Source organism: Rhodamnia argentea, chromosome 1 (assembly GCF_020921035.1).
Source record: "Rhodamnia argentea isolate NSW1041297 chromosome 1, ASM2092103v1, whole genome shotgun sequence".
NCBI classification, from domain to species: domain Eukaryota; kingdom Viridiplantae; phylum Streptophyta; class Magnoliopsida; order Myrtales; family Myrtaceae; genus Rhodamnia; species Rhodamnia argentea.
In genome coordinates this window covers 27717554-27740613 of record NC_063150.1, presented here as the reverse complement: position 1 = coordinate 27740613, position 23060 = coordinate 27717554, and the positions used below count along the sequence as shown (strand labels likewise).

The 23060-nt window shown below is 36.8% G+C and overlaps 1 protein-coding gene and 1 pseudogene across 6 annotated transcripts in view; both read right to left on the bottom strand.

The window, feature by feature from the left end:
* The window catches only part of LOC115751743, a 91680-nt gene that overhangs the window by 7731 nt on the left and 60889 nt on the right, over nt 1–23060 (bottom strand). The window lies entirely within an intron of this gene.
* On the bottom strand, nt 6856–7875 carry LOC125312759 (annotated as a pseudogene).

Here is a 23060-nt window from a genome sequence, read left to right as displayed (position 1 = left end):
CAAACTCGTTTTCATCTTTGGGGGATTTTGGAGAGAACAGTTGGACATTTGCAAGGTTAGACGACACAAGTGCCACGTCTTCAGCTTTGGAGTTGCTTAATGGCAAGCTGCGAGGTTAGATGATAACAGGCATTGGATGATAGTGATGGCTGTGACAGTAGAGGCGAGTCCTCGTGCAAGCAACTGACTTTGTTGACAGAGTATGAAGACTTAATTCGAGGTGTCTATATCCATGTTGTATCCCGATATTTACCAAACATAGCATATGGTATTACAAATCCGATAATTATTCTATCCGGCCTTTATCCTATTTGATATAAAAAATTCCAGACAACCAAACGCAACCTACAGTTGGAAGGAAAAGAACAACCATTTCTCATTTTGCCTTTTCTCTTGTCATTGTTCTCTCCACCTTTCCTTTTGTTTTTCCCTTATGTGTCAACAAGGGGGTCAAAATTGCCCTTGCACTTGTCACAACTTACGGTTGTTCAGTTAAGCCCCTTAACTTCTAATTCATTTGAATAGGGCCCTTCTTCGACGTGAATGAGTAATTTCCTTCACATGCATATGGCCTTTCATCATGTTTAATCGGATCCAAGCAACATGCTAAGAAGGCCGAGCAAAACAGATAGAAGGAGCAAAGAGCTCGACAGAGCAGCAAATTGCATGAAACTACATTGGGGAGCTCATTGAATAGAGGAGGACAGAGGAGATTTTAACTCTTGACTGATTTGCAGTCCACTCCAAAAGTATACAGTTCCCTAGTCCTAGTAACAGATCAACTCAAGCTCAAGCTCAAGCTCATTCTGAGAAGAACGAAACAAAGCTCATGAAACTATGAAAATGCGATTTCTTTCCACCACAAAGTCTAAGAAATTTAAAATCTCAAGGGCAGAGACTAGAGTCGTAGCTATAACTCGATCCACATTACACCATATGCGATATAGGGCAACATATTGCCCCCAAATGTGACTTATCAAAGTGATCTAGCAAAGCCAAGATCAAAATCCAAAAGAAAAGAAGCCACGAGTCTATAGTCACAGCAGATTCTAGAATTACGGGAGATATGAATTTACAGGATTCTCCGAAAGCCATAATCGAATGCGCGAAACAGCTAGATTCATTACCGTTCGGGCGGGTGGCTCCTGCACTTGTCCCTGGATTGTCGCAGGGGCACCAGCAACGGGCGGGAAGGTCCTCCAGACTCCTTCCTCCAAGGCCCGGCACACCGGGCACCGCATCTCGTTCGCGGCATTGAAAGCCGAGCCCAGGCAATCTGAATCAGATACAATCGCAAAAAAAGCATGAACAACTCATCGCCGGGAATAAAACCCAGATGGCTCAACTCGAACGAACACTACTGCCAATGCATAAACTCAATAGACAAAGCAGGAAACATCCACAAATCCAGACAATCTGAAGATTGACAGGAATTACCAGGAACGAAGATGCATCATCAGGACATCGCGCTCTCTCTCTCTCTCTCTCTCTCTCTCTCTCTCTGTGTTACCACAACATGCTGAGCTCAAGGCTCAGCGTCGCATCTCCTCTTCACCATCTGATCAACTTTCTTCTCTACCGTTTCAGTTTCTGTGCAAGGATTGTTCATTAGCGACGTCGTTTCATCTTCTTCTTTCTTTCTTCTGCCCCCATGTCGTTTTTATCAGCGTGAAATAAAACTGATCGCGGCCTGTGGGCCGCCCGGGCCCACAAAGTTTCAAACCAACCCATTGATTCGGGCCTTCGAAACCCAAATTGTCCCGGTTAGCTGACGCCGCTACTGAATTTTGGTTAACATCAATGTATGCATCCATGATGTAGTAAGTATTAAGATCGTCTAAAGATGGATCGACTGTAACATCGTCTAAAGATGGATCGACAGTTTCAATTTTCTACTCATCATCAGCCATCACCACCGATGTGCGTGATTAGTTAGTTGCTACAAATCAAACTACATCGATCAATAGCGACGGATGCGCTTGCTTAACAGAAGTACATAGAACATATAGCTAATACAAGTGGTTACATAAGATGTTTTGTTGAGTATGCAAGTAGAAGTGCGAAGTTATAGTCTGGGTTGTAAGCATATTAGCATAAAACTCCACAAGAAGGATGTATCTCACTCATAAAATTCTACTATAGCTATATGCACTCTTTATAAAAAAAAAACTGGTGATTGATATTTAGTATTGAAAACATGACCTTAAGATTCCATATGTTTACCGTCAAAAAAATTGTGATCGGTTTTGATTCATGATAAATCCCCAACATTAAGAAAGTAACGGGACATATTCACGATAAAGTGAATTATTCTTCGGAAAAACATCTTCAAGTTAAGAAATTTTCCTAATTTTAAGCATACACATATTCTTGGACTACTAATGATTTTTCATTTTCGCAAATGAAATGCGTAAAAGTCCAAAAATTAATTCTCAAAATATTACTTCATTCATACAAACACCCCATATGTTTATTACAGTTATATGCACTCTTCATTAGAAATAGTTAACTCTTTTTATTTTGAACACATGATCACATTTTATTTATTTGGTTGAATCGTAACATCCTCTTTTTTTTTTTATAAATAAAAACAAAGGAACCTTGAAACGTCATACATAAGAAAAACAGTGCAAAGTTTGCAGAAATCAATAGTTTTTCCTTTGAGGATTTATCTAACAACCGGGCTTGAGGGTAAGTACATCCGGAATGCCATAACTTGTATACGACACTTACTTGAGTTCTAGAACTTTTCTTTTTTGCTCACTTGAGTGCCACATCGAAGCAAAATCGTTCATTTGGGTGCCACTTCCTGCAGTGCGTCCTACGTGGAATTTTTATTATATGTTTTGTATTTCTCAATTACATGTGGATTTTTTTTAGTTATTATTTTATTTATTTTGAATTTTCCTTTTTTTTTCTTGCTTTTTTTTTCTTTATTTTTGCCCCTGGCTAGTGAGGATCATCGGCGACCATCGCCACGCAACAACCTTCACCTAAGGCTATCGCTTCCCCGTCGATTCTTTGGCGAGGTGGGCGGTGGAGTTTTCGTGTCGCTGGCCAAGGAAGAAGAAAATACAAAGAAAAAGCCAAAAAGAAACAAAAAAAAAATTCAAAATTTTTAATCAAAATTTAAAAAAATTCCAAAAAACATTAAAAAGTTCAAAAAAGTGTTACGACAGTGCCATATTAGATTTTCCGACATCCACGTCGGATTTTTGAGGTGGCAAATCACCAATGACACTCAAATGATCGATTTTTAAAAGTTGTGACACTCAAGTGAGGAAAAAAAAAAGTTGTGGCACTCAAGTGAGTGCTGTACACAAGTTATGACACTCTAAGTGTACGTACCCCTAGGCTTGTAATATCGTGGTTTTAGACAAAGATCTTAGGATTACGATACACCGACTCGAGATAAAGTAGTCGTAGATCTAATTGGCCAGGTGTTAGCATCTTTGATTTTGGATAAAAAAATCCCTCGTGTATCTCAATCGAAAATAATAACAATCTCTAAGTAGACCATCCACAACACCAAAAACCCACAGCAAAATGCAAGACCACATGTATTTCACATAGATCTATATGTTTTCCAGTTGAGCGGGTGCATTTTCGTGCACAAACCTGCATATTCTAGTGCTGGTAACAGCAAGAATGATGGCACATATCAGTTTGAAGTTTGAACAACTCTATCTCTCAACAACAACAACGCCAATTGAAGAAGCAATCAATGAAGACATGTGGACATAGAGAAAAGAAGGAATAACAAAAACATGAGTTTATACACACAAATTTACACAAGACAAAACACTTACCAAAATGAAAGGTGTGGCGACAATGGAGGGTCACAGTGGTGCGCAAAGTTAGGTCCTCTAGGCAAATAACGCATTGGCTCGGGTGATCCAGAGTGCTATTCAATGTATCAGCCATTTTATTTAGAAGCGACTTCTTCTTCACCTCTCTTTGTTTACAAACACAAAATAGGAGAACACACACAACCTTTGCTAGGGTTTTGCACGAGAGAGAAAGAGGTGAGAATGGAAGAAGGAAACGAAATGTAAATCGAGGAGGGTCAGAATGATGGTAATAAGAGAATGAGGCAGCTCCATACAAGGCATGCATATTTTGGGTTGGCACATGGAAGCCATGGGTGGAAGTGCATTTAATGCAAAAAAAGAGATGGACCAAATCCGATATGGGTGGTGCAACTTTCCATTGTTTTGTTGCAGATTTTGGGGAGTGGGCCCACAATTCCGAGGCCGGTACTAGTGACAAATAATTTAGAAATTGCTCATTTAACCTATGGCTTATATACTAAATTAAATTTGGACTTCGGATGGGATAAGACCCGTCAATTTCAATGGTTTGAATTTAGGTTGACCCATATATTGTGCCATCTAACAATTTCTGTGATTGATTTGAGATCAACGGGGCTCGTTCGTCACATGATGTGCACTTATTGGCCATTAAAAGTTAGAAGTGTTGAACTAATTAGGCGAAAGCGAATTCTTTTGACCTATTACATCGACCATTGAATGGATAGAATCATAGAGCGAACCATAAGAACAGTAAAATAAACTTGCGTTTTGTGATGGGACTTTTTTTTTTTTTTGGTCGGAATGGGACTAATTGAAGTCTTGTTAAGTACTTTCCACATGTTCAATCATTTGAACAAACATGATGAATAAATATCCCCTACATGTATTCTTTCAACTTTAAATGTAATCCATAACAATTAATGTGAATAATTAATTTGGATGAAAGAAAAGATTTGCGGTTTCAAAGCACCTAAACTTTTTCCAATCACATACAAGTGCATAATTTAGGTGGAACAATATCAAGCAAAAAGCGTAATGTACTTCGGTTGCATTTGGAAAGACTTTTGGGGAAAACCTTTGGCAAAATGCAAACGCCTTTAATTTGAAGGGATTTGGTGAAATGCAAAAGCTGTTTGGTAAACCGTAATTGAAAAGTGCCTTGAGAAGGGCTTTTGGGAAAATGCTATTTGGTAAATATATATTTGGAAAGTCATTTAATGTGACCTGTTTTGATTTTTTTTTATGTTAATTTTTTTAAAATTGGAAAAAGAAAACAATGACTGCCACGTTTGTATGTTTACATTGAGAATAATGTGATATAGACGTACCAACAAATTTATAAATAAAAAAAATATCAAAGTGGACTTCTTTCGCAATTAAAAAGAGAGTACTTTCATTATGATAAACATAATCACATATGCACCGATATAAGATTTACGTTATTATTGAAAATTACAAGCATCCTTAAATATTTACTAAACTCATGGCTATTTAATCACGTAAACGTTCCACGCCAGAAGATAAATTATCATTTGAAGCACTAGTCCCCTCATTTACATCATTAAGGTTAATTGAATATCCATAATCAAGATCCAAATCAGCTCTTGCAAAATGTGTATCATTGACGGCGTTCCTCCTATATAATTGTGCAAAGTCATTTCTGCTATCACAATTTTCACTTATTTTTCAAACAAATAACTTGGCATTTGCTTTAGAATCTTCCACTTCTTTTTGACACACTAAAGGCTGGCTCAATTTCTGATTGTAGCAAGGAATGAGCACAGTTGAATACCTCCCGCTAACCTGTAGGTGTGGGAGCTTGCCGAAATTCCGGCAATTGATATCCGACTTCTTTGTATGACCCCAAATAACCTGTTTGATTTGTATATCCGACATCTACTAAATAATATTTACCTACACAAATTTAATGTAAATTCAATCAACATAGACACATGTATACATTTTACTCTACAAAAATCATTAATTCACGAACCTGGAGGAGGATGAGGAAATTGTACATCATGTCTCCCAATGTCTTCATAGAAGATATGAGTATTATGAGCTTGTCCTTCCCAACAAGCCCAAACATAAATAAATTCCATATTAAAATTACACACTACCAATACGTTTTGAGTCGGTACTCCTTTTCGACCGATAAAACGAATTTGATCATGCGTATGTACCACTGTTGGAATGTGTGTGCCATCAATAGCCTAAATATTATCCCGACATGAAAATGAAAATATTATCGTATAATCGAAATATATGTTTAATTTTACATTTATATTGTATAAGCAAAACATACCTTAAAATAAGAATAAAATTATCGATTATTCCCGATCTTCTCTAGAACTTCCCTAAATTGCCGATCGGATGGTTGGATCAAATATTTTCCCATTGCACATACTTTATCTAATACTAAGCTAAAATACTTGCTTATGGTTTCCCTGGATCGCTGAAAGCGCTCTTGTACTAACCTATTACCGATACCATGTTCTAAAATGAGAAGAAATATTCCAAGCATTTCCGTTACATCAATATTTCTAGTTCCTTGAAGACCATAGCCTATTACTAAATCATGCATTAAACTATTAAATACAATCCTATCCATTCTAAACATTTGATAGCATCTTATTGGATTAGCATCTTCGCTCATCAACTCTTCTAACCAATGATTTCCAGTATATGAAGATGTCATACAAAATTCTTTGTAATTGTAAATTGCCCGATAAGCCACCACGGGCTGAGTGACTCCCACAATTTGCCAATATTCTTCTTCCTCTTTATCATGATTTTCCCCTTCAGGAGAATTATCCATAACTAGTCAAAGTAACAAAATGTCAAGTTACAATCAGAAAATAGATGAATAATCTAAATCATCAATAAATATAAATCATCAATCATATATATGCAAACTCCACTCAAACAAAAAAATACTAAGTGAAAACAGGTCTCATATTAGAACATAAATAGGAATAGAATTCATACATAGTGCAAATAGAGTGCAAATAATACCAACTGGAAGTAGGTCTTTGCGTTACAACAATATAGCATATAAAATAGTTCAAACAAGTAACTAACATCCTAGTGACGACTATTATGCTCTTCCAACTTAAACTTGAGCCACTTGACTTTTTCTTCATCTCCATCCAAGTTCATGAAAATTTGCCGGTTGTCTTTCTTTTCAGCAAAATGTGAGAGTGCAAAAAAAATATAACTTTCGATCTTGCTTAATCTCGGGTATGTCCTTCAATATTTGCATAATTTCCTTGTAAGGATCGAACTCCATTGTAAGAGATGATACACTGCTCCTACTTTCAACAGCTGAACAAAGTCTGTCAATTTGTAATGCTAACTTAGCAAGTCCAGTCAAATTTTTTCCTGTCTTTCCTTCGACTTGCACGTGCACTACTCTTTTACGGCTTTTACTTGGACTTGGTTGAGAAATATCTTCATATGCATTACCCTTTAATTTATTATTAGTGGATCTAGCACCATCACCCATATCAACTTGTGGGGTCTCAATATCCTCATTATTGATTAAATCTTGTGCAGAATTCCATGTGACACTTCTAGTGGCAACTATTCCCCCGAACATTCTATCCAATTACACTTCAAGATTAGGATGTATGCCTTTCGTTCGAAAAGCCTTATACTTATGATCCTCCTGTTATAATAAAATATTTTTGTAAGTTATGTCATAAAAATGAAATTAAAAAAAAGTAACAAAATAAGAGATAAATACCTTAATTTTCCTCTCCCACCATTTATCATTTGCATCAACGGTCTTGTTTCTTGCATCCCATCCTAGTCCTATTACATTGAAAAGCAATTTCCTCCATCTTTTGTATTCTTCCTTAAGATTATCCCACTTACTCTTCATTTAATTTTGATCAAACCTTTTGCCCCTAAACTCCTTAAACTTGTTAATTATGACTGTCCATCCATCCCTTTTGTTGCTTGCATGATGATTACCTATTTCAATTTGTTCAATGCACAACTTACAAAAAGTTTTTACATCTTTTGGGCCCCAATATGTCTTTTTCTTTTATGAACTTGCCATCTTCCGTAAAAACGAAGACAAACATTTTAGAGATGCAAATAAATTAGATTAATTATGCAAATAATGGAACACGATCAATCACTGTATACTCTCAGAGATCTATAAGATAAAAACCTCGTGTGCCACAAGAAAAAGAGAATAAATTCAATCAAAGGCCCTTCCATAGTTACACAAGTAATGCAATTACTACAATTGTTTCACAATGCAGTTACAATCAGAACGAGCAATGGCCATCACGTGGTTGGCATAAGGCCATCTTTAAACCATAGATAAACCGAAAGTGGTTGAGCCCCGAAACTATATCCGAAACCGCCGATCCTACTATAGTCAATACAAACCATCTCTAAAACATAACACACAATAAGTTGACATCTCATATTTTTTAAGTTGCCTCCCCCAACCTCTACGATTCTACCAAAAGATTGTGGGCTGGCTAAGCATATCCAATAGGAAGGAATCATCATAACAATCAGCAAATCCATCCAAATTTGTCATGTTGAAGGTAACATGCCCAGTTTAATCTTTAAACCAAAGTCTGTCCTTTTTTTTTCCTTTAAAGTACATAAAAATTTACAAACTCCACCAAACTTTTGCACTACTATTCATGTGAAGTTCCCTTTATTAACAAGAGAATTGACTTAATTTGTGACGTAAGAGAAGGGAAATGCCCAAACAAGAATATGCCAACATGAAATGAGATCCGTCATGTTTTCCAGCAACATAAAGTATCCTCAAAGTTACGCACAAATTAGTGGAGTAACTTCAGTATATAAAGATAACCAAGGGTTTAAAGCAAGGGCTTTTAATTGCATAATTGATGTAAAGCAAGGGCTTTTAATTACCTAATTGATGTTTTTGTGGTTCAAAGGGGCTTAAACCTTATTAATGGATGTAGAGGATCTTTTAAACTTGGGTGCTAACACAAAAGTTTGTTAGAATCTCTCGATTGCGATCAAAACACATAGACCCCAAGAAACACTATTACTTCAAGCAAATGCCACTCAATCATCTTATTCAAGAAAAGAATACCATAATTTAGTATTCCTTTTGGACAGATCAAGTACTCAAGGACAAAAGTTGACCAAGATATTAACAAGCACCATATATCGACAGTTCCCTACGGTATGCATCTACACTAGAGAGGACACAAGCACGCTAGATTCAAGCTCGAGAGGCAAGCTTCGGGATTCCATAGAAACTCTAGGCAAAAATGGAACTAACAAAGACCTAAAAGTGAAGGATTTCACCGATTGCTGCGAGAAATTGAAGGAATCTCAAATATTGGAAGAATGAAGCAGGATACATGAAAAAGATGAACTCACCATGCGATTGCCTCGAAGCAATGATCGCAAGGGCCAACGCAATGGATTTGGAGAAGAAATGGATGGAGACCGACTTTTACAGAGCCACCCTCGTCAAATTCAATGACGCAATAGCAAAGAATTGAGAATTTAGATCTAGGGTTTCTTCATCTCTGCGATGGGTTCTCTAGGAATAGATCGTGAAATAGCTTCGTGGGTTTTTTTTCCTATCTAAAGGCTAAAATTGGAATTATAACAAATATTGAGGATAATTAAGGCAAAATAAAAAAAATACTGTACATTCTCTGCAGCATGCCGAGAATGCTAAAAAGCTGAAGGCAGCCTAGATGCCTTAGGCTTTCAGATTTTTGTAAGCTAATTTTCATCAAGGATGTTTCTAAAATCATTTTCCAAACGTCTACACTTTAGCCCAAGGATCTTTGGACACCCAAAGCCCCTTCCCAAACACACCCTTTGTAGTTTCGAAAGTACTATTATTTCAAAATCTATCACAACTACTACTTTGGTTTTGCATCTTTGCCACTTCACTTAATTTTTTTGTAATAAAATGCGAATTTGTTGAGTTTAGTTTGCAAATGATCAATTCAAGATCATGCTACGTTTTTCAAATTATTAGTAAAAAATTATTTGGGCTTTTTAGTGAACACGAAAGTATCATATGGAGTAATATATGTTGACATTGGTCTATAATGTATAAAATGGGAAACCCGATAACTTATAAGTGAATAATGTTGAACAATCATACAAACATGCTACATCATTTGATGGATTACTGCTATAAATTGATCTTAGTGTAGTGTAAGCCATAAATAAAGAGAAGAATTGTTATTATGATAATAATAGATTACATCAATATCTATAACTCAGTAATAATGAAGAAGACTAAAATACCTATAATAACAAATAAGCTCAATAATTAACGTTTTAACACTCCTCCTCAAGTTAGTACATAAACATCAAAGAGCCCCAACTTGTTACATAATATAATCACTCTAACCTGCAATGACTTAGTAAAAAGAACAGCAAGTTGATCCTCGATCCGTGTGTATCGAAGCGGTATTTTCTTGTTCCGAATCTTTTCTCGCTCAAAATGGCAATATACTTTACTATGCTTCGTGCGTTTATGAAAGACTAGATTTGAAGCAATATGCATAGCAAATTGGTTATCACAATATAGAACCGAGGGAGATGAGGATGGCATGTTGTGTTCGGATAACAACATCCTCAACAAAAGCAACTCGCTAGTCAGATGAGTTATGGCCCGATATTCCGCCTCTACACTCGATGGTGACACAACCTATTGCTTCTTACACTTCCAGTTCATAAGATTGCCTCCCAAGAACACACAATACCCACAAGTTGATTGCATATCAATAGGATACCCAGCCCAATCAGCATCAGAGGACACTAAGATGTCCACGATTCTTGAATAAAAGAACCTTTACCCGGTGCTCCCTTCAAGTACTTAACAATACGTAGCACTGTCTCCCAATGTGTAGTGCGGGGAGGACTAGATAAGGAGATACCATCATGTGAGTATGTCACCTCATCTTTTACGTTGAACTCTATTTGTAAAAACTATTTCAAGTTTTGTATACCCACAGAAACACTACTAATGATGATAATATCGTCCACATATACAACCATGAGCATACACCCAAAAGTGGAGCTAAACATAGAATGATCCACGGTACAATGTTGCAAACCGAATCGAATAACTGCATCATTAAAACAGCCAAACCAGGCACGAGAAGACTGTTTCAAACTATATTATGCCTTGTGTAGGTGACAAACACTAGTAGACTCCTCTTGAGCAACAAACCCCGGGGGTTGCTCTATATATAACTCCTCCGTGAAGTCGCCATAAAGAAAGACACTATTGACATCAATCTGATGGAGAGTCCAACCATATCGAGCATCAAGATAAATGAAAACATGAACGGAAGGTATCTTTGCGACAGGAGAGAATGCATCATTATAATCAATTCCATAGGTCTGAATATAACCTTTGATAACTAGGCACGCCTTCGGATGCTTAATAGACCCATCCGATTAAAACCTCACTACAAAAACCCAACGGCACCCCACAACCTGTTTACCATCAAGTAATGGTGTAAGCTGCCGTGTTCCATTATCCCGCAATGCCCGCATTTCATTCTCTATAGCCCGTCACCAACTTGGATGGGCAAGAGCTTTTGCAATAGAACTTAGCACGGACACAACAAATAATGAAGCAACAAACGAGGAATATGTAGGAGAAAGACAATCGTAGGATAAAAACTAAGAAAGAGGGTGACGAGTATGTGTACGACTAGATAATTAGTATAGGGAGCAAATCGAGAATTGGGTTGACCGATACAAGAATGCGTACTTTTCTACAATGTAATGGGAATATTGGTAGTAGAATTAGATTTTGAAGAAATTGACGGATTAGAGGTCGGGACATGAATTGGTGAAGAAGTACGCATGTCCAATGCAAGCAGCGACCGTGCCACATCACGTTAAACAGCACGACGTCGTTGATAGGTCCAATCGAAAAACTAAAAATCAAGCGACGGCCCAGGCACCTCTGTCAAGGGGATAGGCGGCATTAGAGTCATAGCCGAGGACAAAATATCTTTAGAAGGAGTCACCGATTGGTTAGTAAAGGAGTAATATAACTGGTCCTCGAAAAAGGTTACATATGCCGGGGTATACAACTGCCGACTAACCGGACTTAGAACTTTTACCCTTTTTAAGTTCGAGAGTACCCAAAAAACACACACTTTTTAGTCGTGGACCAAGCTTATCATGACTAGGACCATGACCAAGGATATGAGACTATAGACCATCAGCAAGTGTAACAAAACTAGGAGACATATATGCAATACTAGATAATAAATTAGAATTACTGGTCATATGATTACCTAAGGAAGTCCATGCTAAATTAGCGGTAGGAGCAGAGGAATCCACCACTTGGTTGGGATGAACTAAAGATTCATACTTGGTGTGAGGTAACATAATAGTGCTAGGTAGCTCTCGTGAATGATCGGGTTTTTTTTGCACTGGAGACTCAACAACATCAACATAAGCAGCTTGTGGTCGGAGCTCGAGATGTAGGGTATAGCAATAAGCCTCATTATGGCTAGCTTGCTGGCAGTGGTGGCAATAACGAGAACTTCCAGCACCCTTTGCTCCATCACGACCACGACCCGGAAAGAAATCAAATCTGCCACGACTACGGTGACTACACCTTCGACCACCACGGTTACTAAACGATCGACAAAACCATAGCACTTGCTATAGGTGTAGATGATGAGTTAGGCATGTACCGAAGAACCCTAGGGAAAACCTCACTAACCGATGGAAAAGTACCCTAAGAAGTAATTTGTTGTCGAAGAGAAAAATGAGTAGGACGAAGCCCTTAGAGAAATAACATAACTCTTATATCCTGCCGACACTTGGCCAACTCTCCGATGTCATTAGTGATAAGTAAATAAGCGTTCGATCTCTCGCAAAAAGTGGTGAACTTGAAATAGTAATCTGATATAGACATATCATATGCATGTAGATCAAATAGCTCTTTCCAAATATCACAAACACATATAATGTTATCTCGACTCGAAAACATAAGAGCACACTTATTCCAAATGACTTTGGCTGATGTACATCACATAAACTAAGGACTAATTTTGGAATTCATGGTATTCCACAACAATGTCCGAATAGCAACATCACCAAAACCCCAATCATCCATTTTCGTTTTATTTGAAAGTAGAAGAGAAGTTAGATAACTCTGCTATTTGATGGCCAATAGATATGTTTTAATTGCCATAGACCAAGAATGTTAATTGGTTCCATCTAGCTTTTCAGAATTCAACTTCATATTAGTAATACTGGTATCCAGGCCCACAACAGATTCAGTAGAAGAGTTTCTAGCCATAATGCAATAATAAACCGCGAGCTTAACCTAATCCAATTCGATTGAATTATGTCACCACATAATAAAGTCTCTATGACTCACATACATTATCAATCAACCGCTTAAATCAACAAACATATTCAGTAATACCACTTGCTCCAATCATCAATTGAATTTCTTCACTCCACAACAAAAGCCCCAAATATCACCATAACAAATAGCCAATTTTTTTTTTTATCAAGAGCTACTGTGAACACCAGAGAACGTGAACAACAATGTTGGAAGCTACCTATGGAGATCAAAAGACATGAAGAATGATCCTGGACAACACCAAAACACGGCTATCTAGTCTAGGGTCACTCGCCGGTGCTAAAATAGGTCTCGTTGGTGCTAAAACAAGCATTGCGGGGCTAAACGAGGCTAGTTGATGCCCCTAGAAGGTTAGGCGAAGTTTTATTTAAGGTCATCGGCCTAGGCGACATGGGGCGGCGCCGGTGCGGGCCTCGGCAGCTTAGGTGACACAGGTCGATGGCCCTAGAAGGCTAGGTGGCATCAGATCGGACTCACCGGGTTTGTGCGGGACCGGATCCGGAGGTTTCAAAGGTTATGTGAGTTGTTGACGATGGTGGTGGTTGACGGTAGTCGATGGTGGCTGATATGGTTTTCTAGGGTTTAGGGTCAACGATAGTGAGTGGCTCTGATACCATATAAGCCGTAAACAAAGAGAAAAATTGTTATTATGATAATAATGGATTTCATCAACATATATAGCTTAGTAAAAATAATGAAAACTAAAATACCTTTATTAACAAATAAGTCCAATAATAATCGTTTTAATATGTAGCAAACATTATCAATAAAAAAAATACAATATAATATCAACCAAAAGTAAGTCTAAACAGTGTAACGAGTCACGTAGTCATCATCATTGCTAAGAATATGAGTTGTGCAATGATTGATATCACTTGGCCAATCACCACAAAATTTTGACCCATGCAATTCATATTAATCTTCAAAACCCAAATTGCTTGTGAGCTCGAGATTATTGATATCGAGTAATGACAATCTTCATATATCTAGTTAGGCCAACGACACCATTAAATTTGGGTATACAAGAATATCGATTAGGTCAACTCTGCTCTAATAAGTATTAAGATTGTCTAAGGATGATTGGTAGGTTCAATTTTCTACCTTAAGATAGAATGCGACATATATTCTTGCTCACCAAAACTTCACTTGAAATCTCTCTCACCGCATATAGTGTTGAAGTTGTGATATGTCTCTCTTATTACAAAAGATGAAAGGTCATCAAAGATATGAGGTTCTTTAACACGATGGAAAAATAAATCAAGTCATTAAAGAATACTACACAAAATGTAATGCATGAGACATATCATCATAAAAAGTTTATACAAAGGAATCACAATGATAATAATGAAACAATAGACACAAAGATATGTTCAATACAATCAACATGATCTAATTTATAAGGTACTTGGTTTAGGTGAATTTCAAATGGTTGCTACACCAAACACCATTGTAAACCATCATCAATAATAAGACTTCTCAATTTTTACCTTAACTATAGAATTTCAAAATAAGAAAATAATAGGTACATACTTTTCTACACAATAGCCTTTGCAAGATTTTGATTGAGAGCGAAAGAGGTGAGAATGAAAGAGTTGAATGATATGTAAATCGAAGTAGGGTCACAATGATGGTAATGAGAAATTATGTAATTTTATACAAGGCATACATAATATGGTTTGGCACGTGGAAGCCATGGATGGAAGTGCATTCAATGCAAACAAAGAGATAGACTAAATCCGACTTTTTGGGGGACGAGGGTTGCATTTCATCATTGTTTTGTTGCAGATTTTAGGGTATGGGCTCATAATTTCGAGGATGTCACTGGGGACAAATGATGGAAAAATTACTCATTTAACCTACGATTTATATATTAAATTAAATTTGGACATTCAAATGGGATAAAACCCATTAATCTCATGGTTTGAATTTAGTTTGACTCATATAATATTCTCATCTAGTGGACCGATAGATGAGATAAGACTAATCAGTTTCAATGATATGAATTTAGCTTGACTCGTATACTATCTTCATCTAGCAATCTCTTTGATTGATTTGAGACCAAACATGAAACTCTCTAACATCAATTCATGGTGCAAGTGTTGAGGAAAGAAACAAGAAGGGAGGAGAAGAAGATGATGAACATAGAAAAGAAGAAGAAATATAATTTTTTTTTTAAAATGATGCTATCCAGCTAGAGAAAAATTACTCAACTTTGAGCCCTTTTTTTAAAATTTTCCCTAAAAATAACTCGATATATATGTACTTTCATGAATATCTCGCTCATATTAAAAGATGGATTTCCAATTTTTTGAGCCCCTGCCTTGATTTTCTCTTTGAAATGTCCCTAGCTGCTCAGCATAACATAAACATAAATTGATGCAACATAATTAAGGTTTGTCATCCACTTAGTCCAAACTACTTTCCCCATCTTTTTGTTGTTCCTTTCCTTTAACGATTTTACCTTTTATACAGTTTGTTTGTGTTGATATCTTTTGAAAAAAATGTTACAAATGATCACCGACCTTCAACTCAATATACAATATCGTTCCTTAACTTTTAATTTGTTCAATGTAGTCCCTAAACTATTAGTAAATGTTCAATGTAGTCATTCAATTTGCTCAAACGACAAATTAGACTTTATTTATTCATGTGGACTATTATATACTGAGTTGAGTAAAATGAAGAATCAATCTATTATCTTTTCATCCATCTACTTTGAAAAAGGAAAAAAATTTAGGCGTTAACATGTTCATCATCAATTGATGACATTTGTTGTTATACCATGATTTACGATAATATATTACTTGGAAAAAAGCAAGTGTTACTTTTTTGTTTGTCCACTGTTTAAACTTCACGAATTGGAAGCCACATTAGTATCTTCTATTTGTGACAATTCTAAAATGGCATTGGCTTTGTTCATATCAATTTCTATCCCTCTCTAATTAATCAAGAATCCCAAGAAATCGGTTGCCCTTACTCCGAAAGCGCACTTAAGAGGATTCATCTTCAATCGATATTCCTCCATTCTAATGAATGGTTGTTCGGGATGGTTAGGATGACTAACCTCTTTTGACTTGAGACGATGTCACCAATGTATACCTCAATGAAGTCTCGATCATGTCATGGAAGATGAAGTTCATTGCTCTTTGATATGTTGCTCGGGGAATCTTCAAACCGAATGGCATAACCACCCATTCGAATGTTTCGATGGCCACTAGGCATCCGAAGGCCGTCTTTAATCACATCTTCTTTTGCGATAAAAATATGGTTATACCCCAAATGGCCATCCATTAACAATATCATCTTATTTCCTAATGCTGAATCCACCAATATGTTGACTATTGGCATTTGATACTCGTCTTTTGGCATTGCTGCATTCGGTTTCTAAAATCAATGCAAACTCTCAATTTCTCGTTCGTTTCTTGACTAGGATAATGTTCGAAAGCCATTCGACGTACCAAGCGGTTATATTGAAGATCTTTAAGCAATCTTTTTATTTCTTCATTAATCATGGATACCACCACATCCTAAGGAAATTGCTGTGGGGTTGGCCTAAACCCCTTCTTGATTGACAATCTATGTTCCACAATGTTGCTTCGTAGTTCTGGCATCTCATGATAGTCCTAAGCAAAACAACCCTTGTGCCTCTTGATTAGGTCCACTAATTCAGCTTTAAATCCTTCTTCTAACGAGGCACTATCACGAGCTAAAAATCGAGTTTCTAGGCTAATGAATCACTAAATAATTAAATTAAGCAACCTAGTATGAGCTCTTCCAAGCTCCACCAAATCGCAACTTAAGGTTCAATTATCATGCAAAGATTTTCAATAGAAGTCGCCACTAATCATTTGTGGTAGGTTGATTAGATATCTAAGTAAAATAGTGGGAGAATTAAATTACTTCTACGAACCGTAGATTATAAATTCAAGGACTTGGTTACGCTAGATTTTGGAACGCCCTTTTGTTGCCGTTTCATTTTATGAAAATGATATGATTAGGCAGCTTAATTAAGCTTTAATCTAAGTCACTAATATAGATTATCATGCGGGTGCACAATTAATAAAATTAAATATCTAGAAATCAAGATAATTGCAGGGAGCATACGCCAAGCAAATTATTCTCTTTTTTATTTTCTCTTTGTTTAGCTTAAACTATATGCAATGCATGAATTTATCCTAAAATGCAATTCCATGAATGAATGCAAACTAACCTAAGAATACATTGAATTAAACTAAATTATATCACTATCCCAATGACATGTAATTTAATTAAACTAATGTACAAACTACATTACGGTCTAATTAAACCGACTACATGACGCGTGAATTAATTAGAGACCTAAACATTCAATTCTAAATGCAATGTAAACCTAAGCAGACAACCTATATGACATAGCAAGAATGATTTATTTTTATATTTTTGGAATAATTAATAACCCTAAAATGAACTCAGCCAAAGTAATATCTATGTTACATGTTTTAGGATTTAAATTGAGCTAAACCCTAATATATTAAAGATATACTATTTTAGACATAATTATATATTTAAAAATACAAATTCTACACTGGAATGCAATCTAATCTAACTTAATTAAACATCATTTTAAGATGCAATCTAATCTATATGCAGAAACTATCTACGTGCAGAAATATTTTAGGATTTTAGATATCATGCAAGATAATATATTCTTAAAGATGTCAATGCAATTCAATTAATTTAAAATTGGAAAGTAGATAACAGAACAAATGGAAATATTTCCTTACCAAAAAAAAAATTGTAATATTTGAATTTGATTATAATATGCAATCTTACTAATTAATCTATTGAATTTAAAATACCCGATTAGGAAATTTCCAATTATGTGGTGGTTGCGGATTAGGAAATTTCTTAATCAAACCTACATTACAATAATGTTCAAATAAGCAAGTAAATATTCTAATTCCAAAAAAAAAATCACAAATTTACCTTGAAGATAACTTTCCAAATTTGAATTTCGGACCAACTTGCGGATGAGACTGGCTTGGCGGGGGTCCCGGATGAGCTTCCGGTGACTTGCGACTATGCTCGTGGTCTTGGCGATGAACGATCAACAAGGTTCGGTGACAAGACTCGCGGTCATGGTCTTCGAGCTTGAGGGGTCACTGGTGAAACTGGCATGGTTTGTCCTCGCACTAAAAGTCTGTAGGTCGCCGCACACCTAAAATTTCCACTATCTCTTTGCCAGAGAATGATCTTTTGCTTGCATGAAGTAAAAGCACAAAACCCCAAATTTGCAGGAGAAAAGGAACACCGATTGGACTTATTTGACCCAAAATTACTCTAATGCTTTCTTGACCGTAGGCTTCAGCATGGAGAAGGGCTCAGTTTTCACTTCGGTCTTGTGAATAATCGCCACAAAATCTGGCTTGAGATTCACGTTGATATGAAGATATTGTCTTTGCTGAATCTTGGCAAAACCCCTGCGAGAGGCCGCCGATGTGCGGTGGCTGGTTGTGGCCGCCGATGTGCGGTGGCTGGTTGTGGCTCTCAATGACTCACGGCGAGGCTCGGAGGTATGGGGTGGTAATTCTCACCAGAAAGCGTTGGGGACAGCATCCGCGTTGAGCTCAGGATGATTGTCGAGTGAGCCGCAAAGCATGGCAGCAGCAGTGAGGGAACTTCGGGGCTTGTCTGGACTCATCGCCGAAGGTCGGGTTCAGTAGAGACAACCAATGACAGCCCGAGATCAGCAGCTGTGGCGGCTTCTCATAGCATCGGACTTGCGCTTAGTGTGGTGGCTGGTCCACGAACACCAAGCGAGGGATCAGGTTGCGGTCAAGCCCTTCGTTGAAACTCTGGCCACTCGCACGAAGAAGAAGAAGATACCCTTTCCTCTTTTTTCCTCGACTTTTTTCTTTCTTTCCCTCAATGTGCCGTGTATAAAGAAGTGTCCCATGGCCGTGTTTTTTTTTTTTTTCAATGAATGGCCTCTGTAACACACATAAATATAGACGTTAGATTAGGATTTCTTGCTTTTAATTTTTTTATTTAATTGTAATTCGGCAGTTTAATGCAAATTTCGGCCACATAGATTTTCAATGGGCTTGACTAAAATTATACGCTCCCATGGGCTCAATCCAGTTGGTCAATTAAATTCAAACCATTCGCTTAAACCTTTGGCTTAAGTCCATTCGCCACCGATTCGGTTTAATGGAAAATGTAATGCGATAAATGCTAAAATTAAACTATTCTATATGAAATCTACATGAAAAATGATTTAATATTTTTGGTAATGACTAAGGTTAGTCTCTAATTTTAAAATGAATTAATAACTATAAGAGTACTCACAATTTAGGTGTCGGCAGGCATTAATAAATATAGGTTGCTTACACCCTTCTTTACTGATATCTATTTCGACCAAAGGATCCTCTGCTTCCAACATCTTAGTATCCTGTTTTAAAGGAGGCTTCTCAAAGTCGCTAATACAATCGGGGATAGCAAACGACTTCTCCGTCCCCTCTACCAAAAGGCAGGAGTACCTCTCAACAAGCTCTTGTAATAACTCGTCTTTTTTTTTTTTTTCAAATAACACTTCGAATTCTTTTGGCACCAGCCCATTTTCTTTAGGATCCATTCAAATTCTCTATTAACGGCAGTAAGCATGTGTCTTGGTATTGACTCTTGGAGGTTCAACTGTAAAGGCTCACCGTGGGCACCCGGATCTAGACAAATAACGTCAGCCTAGGTTATGTTCGTGTCATGATTATCTAATCATGGAGTTTGTTATATCTATCAAGAACGTGGATTGAGGAAGATAATAATGACTTACCAAATGGAGTACTCTATCTTTGGAAACCCCGATCACGATTGTATGGGTGATCCGATCTAATGAAAGATTCTTCCTTTATTATTCTTAATGGCCACGAAATCATTTGTATACAATTTCGTCCAAACGGCAAGTTTGGAGAGTGATCTCTAGAGACCTTGCAAATGTTAATTTGATGATAGAGGAGTATAAAAGGAGCCCTTAAGGCTGAAGAGATTACGAGAGTCCAGAATCTAAAATTCCAAAGTTCAGGAAAGCTACGACGCCCTTCATATATTCTTGATCTGAATACTGTAATAGTTAGAGGTTCATATCCAAGTAAGTGAGTATTAGATGGGAGGTCTATTGACTCAAGAATCGTCTCCATGTTATACCCTCTAAACTATTCACTAATGGAATCTAGCAGATTGGCTGTCGGCATGAAGAATCATATGTAGGCTTGAGCAAAGCCGAACTATTATAAACTTTATGTTGAAAATTCTCTATCCCTTAATCTCTTTGTGCTTTATTTGTATTAGTTGAATTGTGCGCAATCAAATTCTGAGGTCACCTCGGAAGGTGCTTTGATTAAACTCCGTACTAAACTCCGAGCTTGTTTGTTTTAATTCCGCAATTAATTCCGCAATATTTTTGGAACAAATTTTTATAATCATCTATTCACCCCTTTTTAGGTGATAACACTAGCCCCAACAACCTCACCCCCACTTTCTCCTCCAATTAAAACTCTTTCTCTGATTTTTGTTGCAAGTAGAAAGATAGTAAGTCAATGATAGATACGAAGTTTTATATTCTACGCAGCCAAACGTTTTTACTTTATTTATTGCACAATGCATCGTGTGTGACCTTGCTATCTGTCAATACCAAAATATATTACGAAAACACTGTTGTGGACACTTGCTCAAAACGTAGTTCGAGCTTGATGGCCCGCCAGGCATTTACAAAGAACGGTTAGTGACATTTTAAGGAGAAAACCAGGATTGATGACTTTTAGAATGGTAAAGGGGCATGAATAAATCGAACCGTGCACTGAATGGGAGAAGACCGATTCTGAGATATGTATGTGAAAAACTTGAATTAACTTAAGGAGGTTCTTTTTGACAATGAAAATTTTTACTTTTGAATTTCAAAGTTAAGCATGCTCAAACCAAAGCACTATTAGGATGCCCGACCTCTTGGGAAAGTGCTCACTTGTACGCTAAAAGACAAAACCCTAAGGCTCGGTATGAGAGGGCCAAATCAGACAATATCTCAAGTGAGTTAATTCAGGTATGTCACATTTTAGGGGCTTTGAAACTACAATCTTTTCTTTCAACCAAATTGATTATTCACATTAATTGTTATGGATTACGGTCAATGTTCAAAGAATACATTTAGCACATATTTGTTTGTCATGAATCGTTCAAATGGTTGAACATGTGGAAAGTACTTAAATGTCCAAACTTAAGTTTCACTCGCTAAAGCGAGTAGCTTATTAATGCACCCTAAGAATGGAAAATGGCTAGCTATGATCTTCTGTATCCAAGCCCATGGTATGTTTGGAAAGTGATTTAGTCTCAAAATATGGCCGAATATCATCGACATTCATTTTATTAAATCAAGCCAATCATATTGTAGAAATAAGGCAAGATTTCGATTACTCCTATCATAAAACACAAGTTTATTTTACCGATTTTGTGGTTCACTCTATGATTCTATTCATTCGACGGTCGATGTAATAAGTAAAAAAATCACTTTTGGCCGATCGATACTTCTAACTTCTAATGGCCAATAAGTGCACATCATGTGGCGAACTAGCCCCTTTGGTCTAAAATAAATTATAGAAATTGTTTGATGTGTACAGTAGATTATTCAAACCATTGAAATTGATGGGTCTTATCTCATCTGACTGTCCAAATTTAATTCAGAATACAAACCATAGGTTTTTTTTTTTTTTGGTCAATATATAAACCATTGGTTAAATGAATTACTTCCACATCATTTGTTACTAGTGTCATCCTTGGAATTGTGGATCCACCCCCATAAAATTTGCAACAAAGCAATGGAAAGTTGCACCACCCATATCGGATTTGGTTCATCTTTTCTTTTGCATTGAATGTACTTCACCCATGGCTTCCATATGCCAACCCAAATTATATATGCATTGCATGGAGTTGCCTCATTATATCATTACCGCCATTGTGACTCCCCTTATTTACATATCATTTACCCTTTCATTCTTACCCCTTTTGCTCTCAATCAAAACCCTAGCAAAGGTTGTGTGCCTGTGTGTGTTCTCATCTTTTGTGTTTGTGAACAAGAAGGTGAAGAAGAAACTGCTTCTGAAGAAAATGGCCACTACATCGAATAGCGCTATGAATCACTAGAGGTAATGCACTATATGCCTGGAGGACCTAGCTGTGCATGCCACTGTGACCCTTTGCTGTTGCCACACCTTCCATTTGGGTATGTTTTTTTGTCTTATATAAATTTGAATATATAAACTCATATGTTTTTGTTATTCCTTCTTTTCTCTGTGTGTCTTTACGTTTTTATTGAGTGCTTCTTCAACTGATGTTGTTATTGTTGTGGCTAAGAGAGAGTTGTTCAAACTTGAAATTGATTTGTGCCATCCTTTTTGCCGTTACCCTTCAGGCATAAGCACAATTATTTGCAGGTTTCTGCTCGAAAATGCAACTGCTAAACTGAAAAACGTCTAGATCTACGCGAAGTACATGTGGTCTTACGTTTTCATACATTTCTTCTTGTGAGTGTTTGGTGTTTTGGATGGTCTACCTAGATATTATTAATTATTTTGGTTGAGATACATGAGGGATTATTTGACCTAGAATCAAAGATGCTAATATATGGCCAATTAGATCTAGGACTACTCTATGTCTTGGGTCAGCATGTCGTAATCCTAAGATCTTTGTTTAAAACCATAGTTTACCAAGCCCTATTGTTAGATAAATCTTCAAAGGAAAAACTGCTGATTTCTGCGAAGTTTGCACTATTTTCCTTATGTATGACTTTTCAAGGTCCCTTTGTTTTGATTTTGAAAAGGAAAAGCCAAAAAAGAAAAAGACAAAGA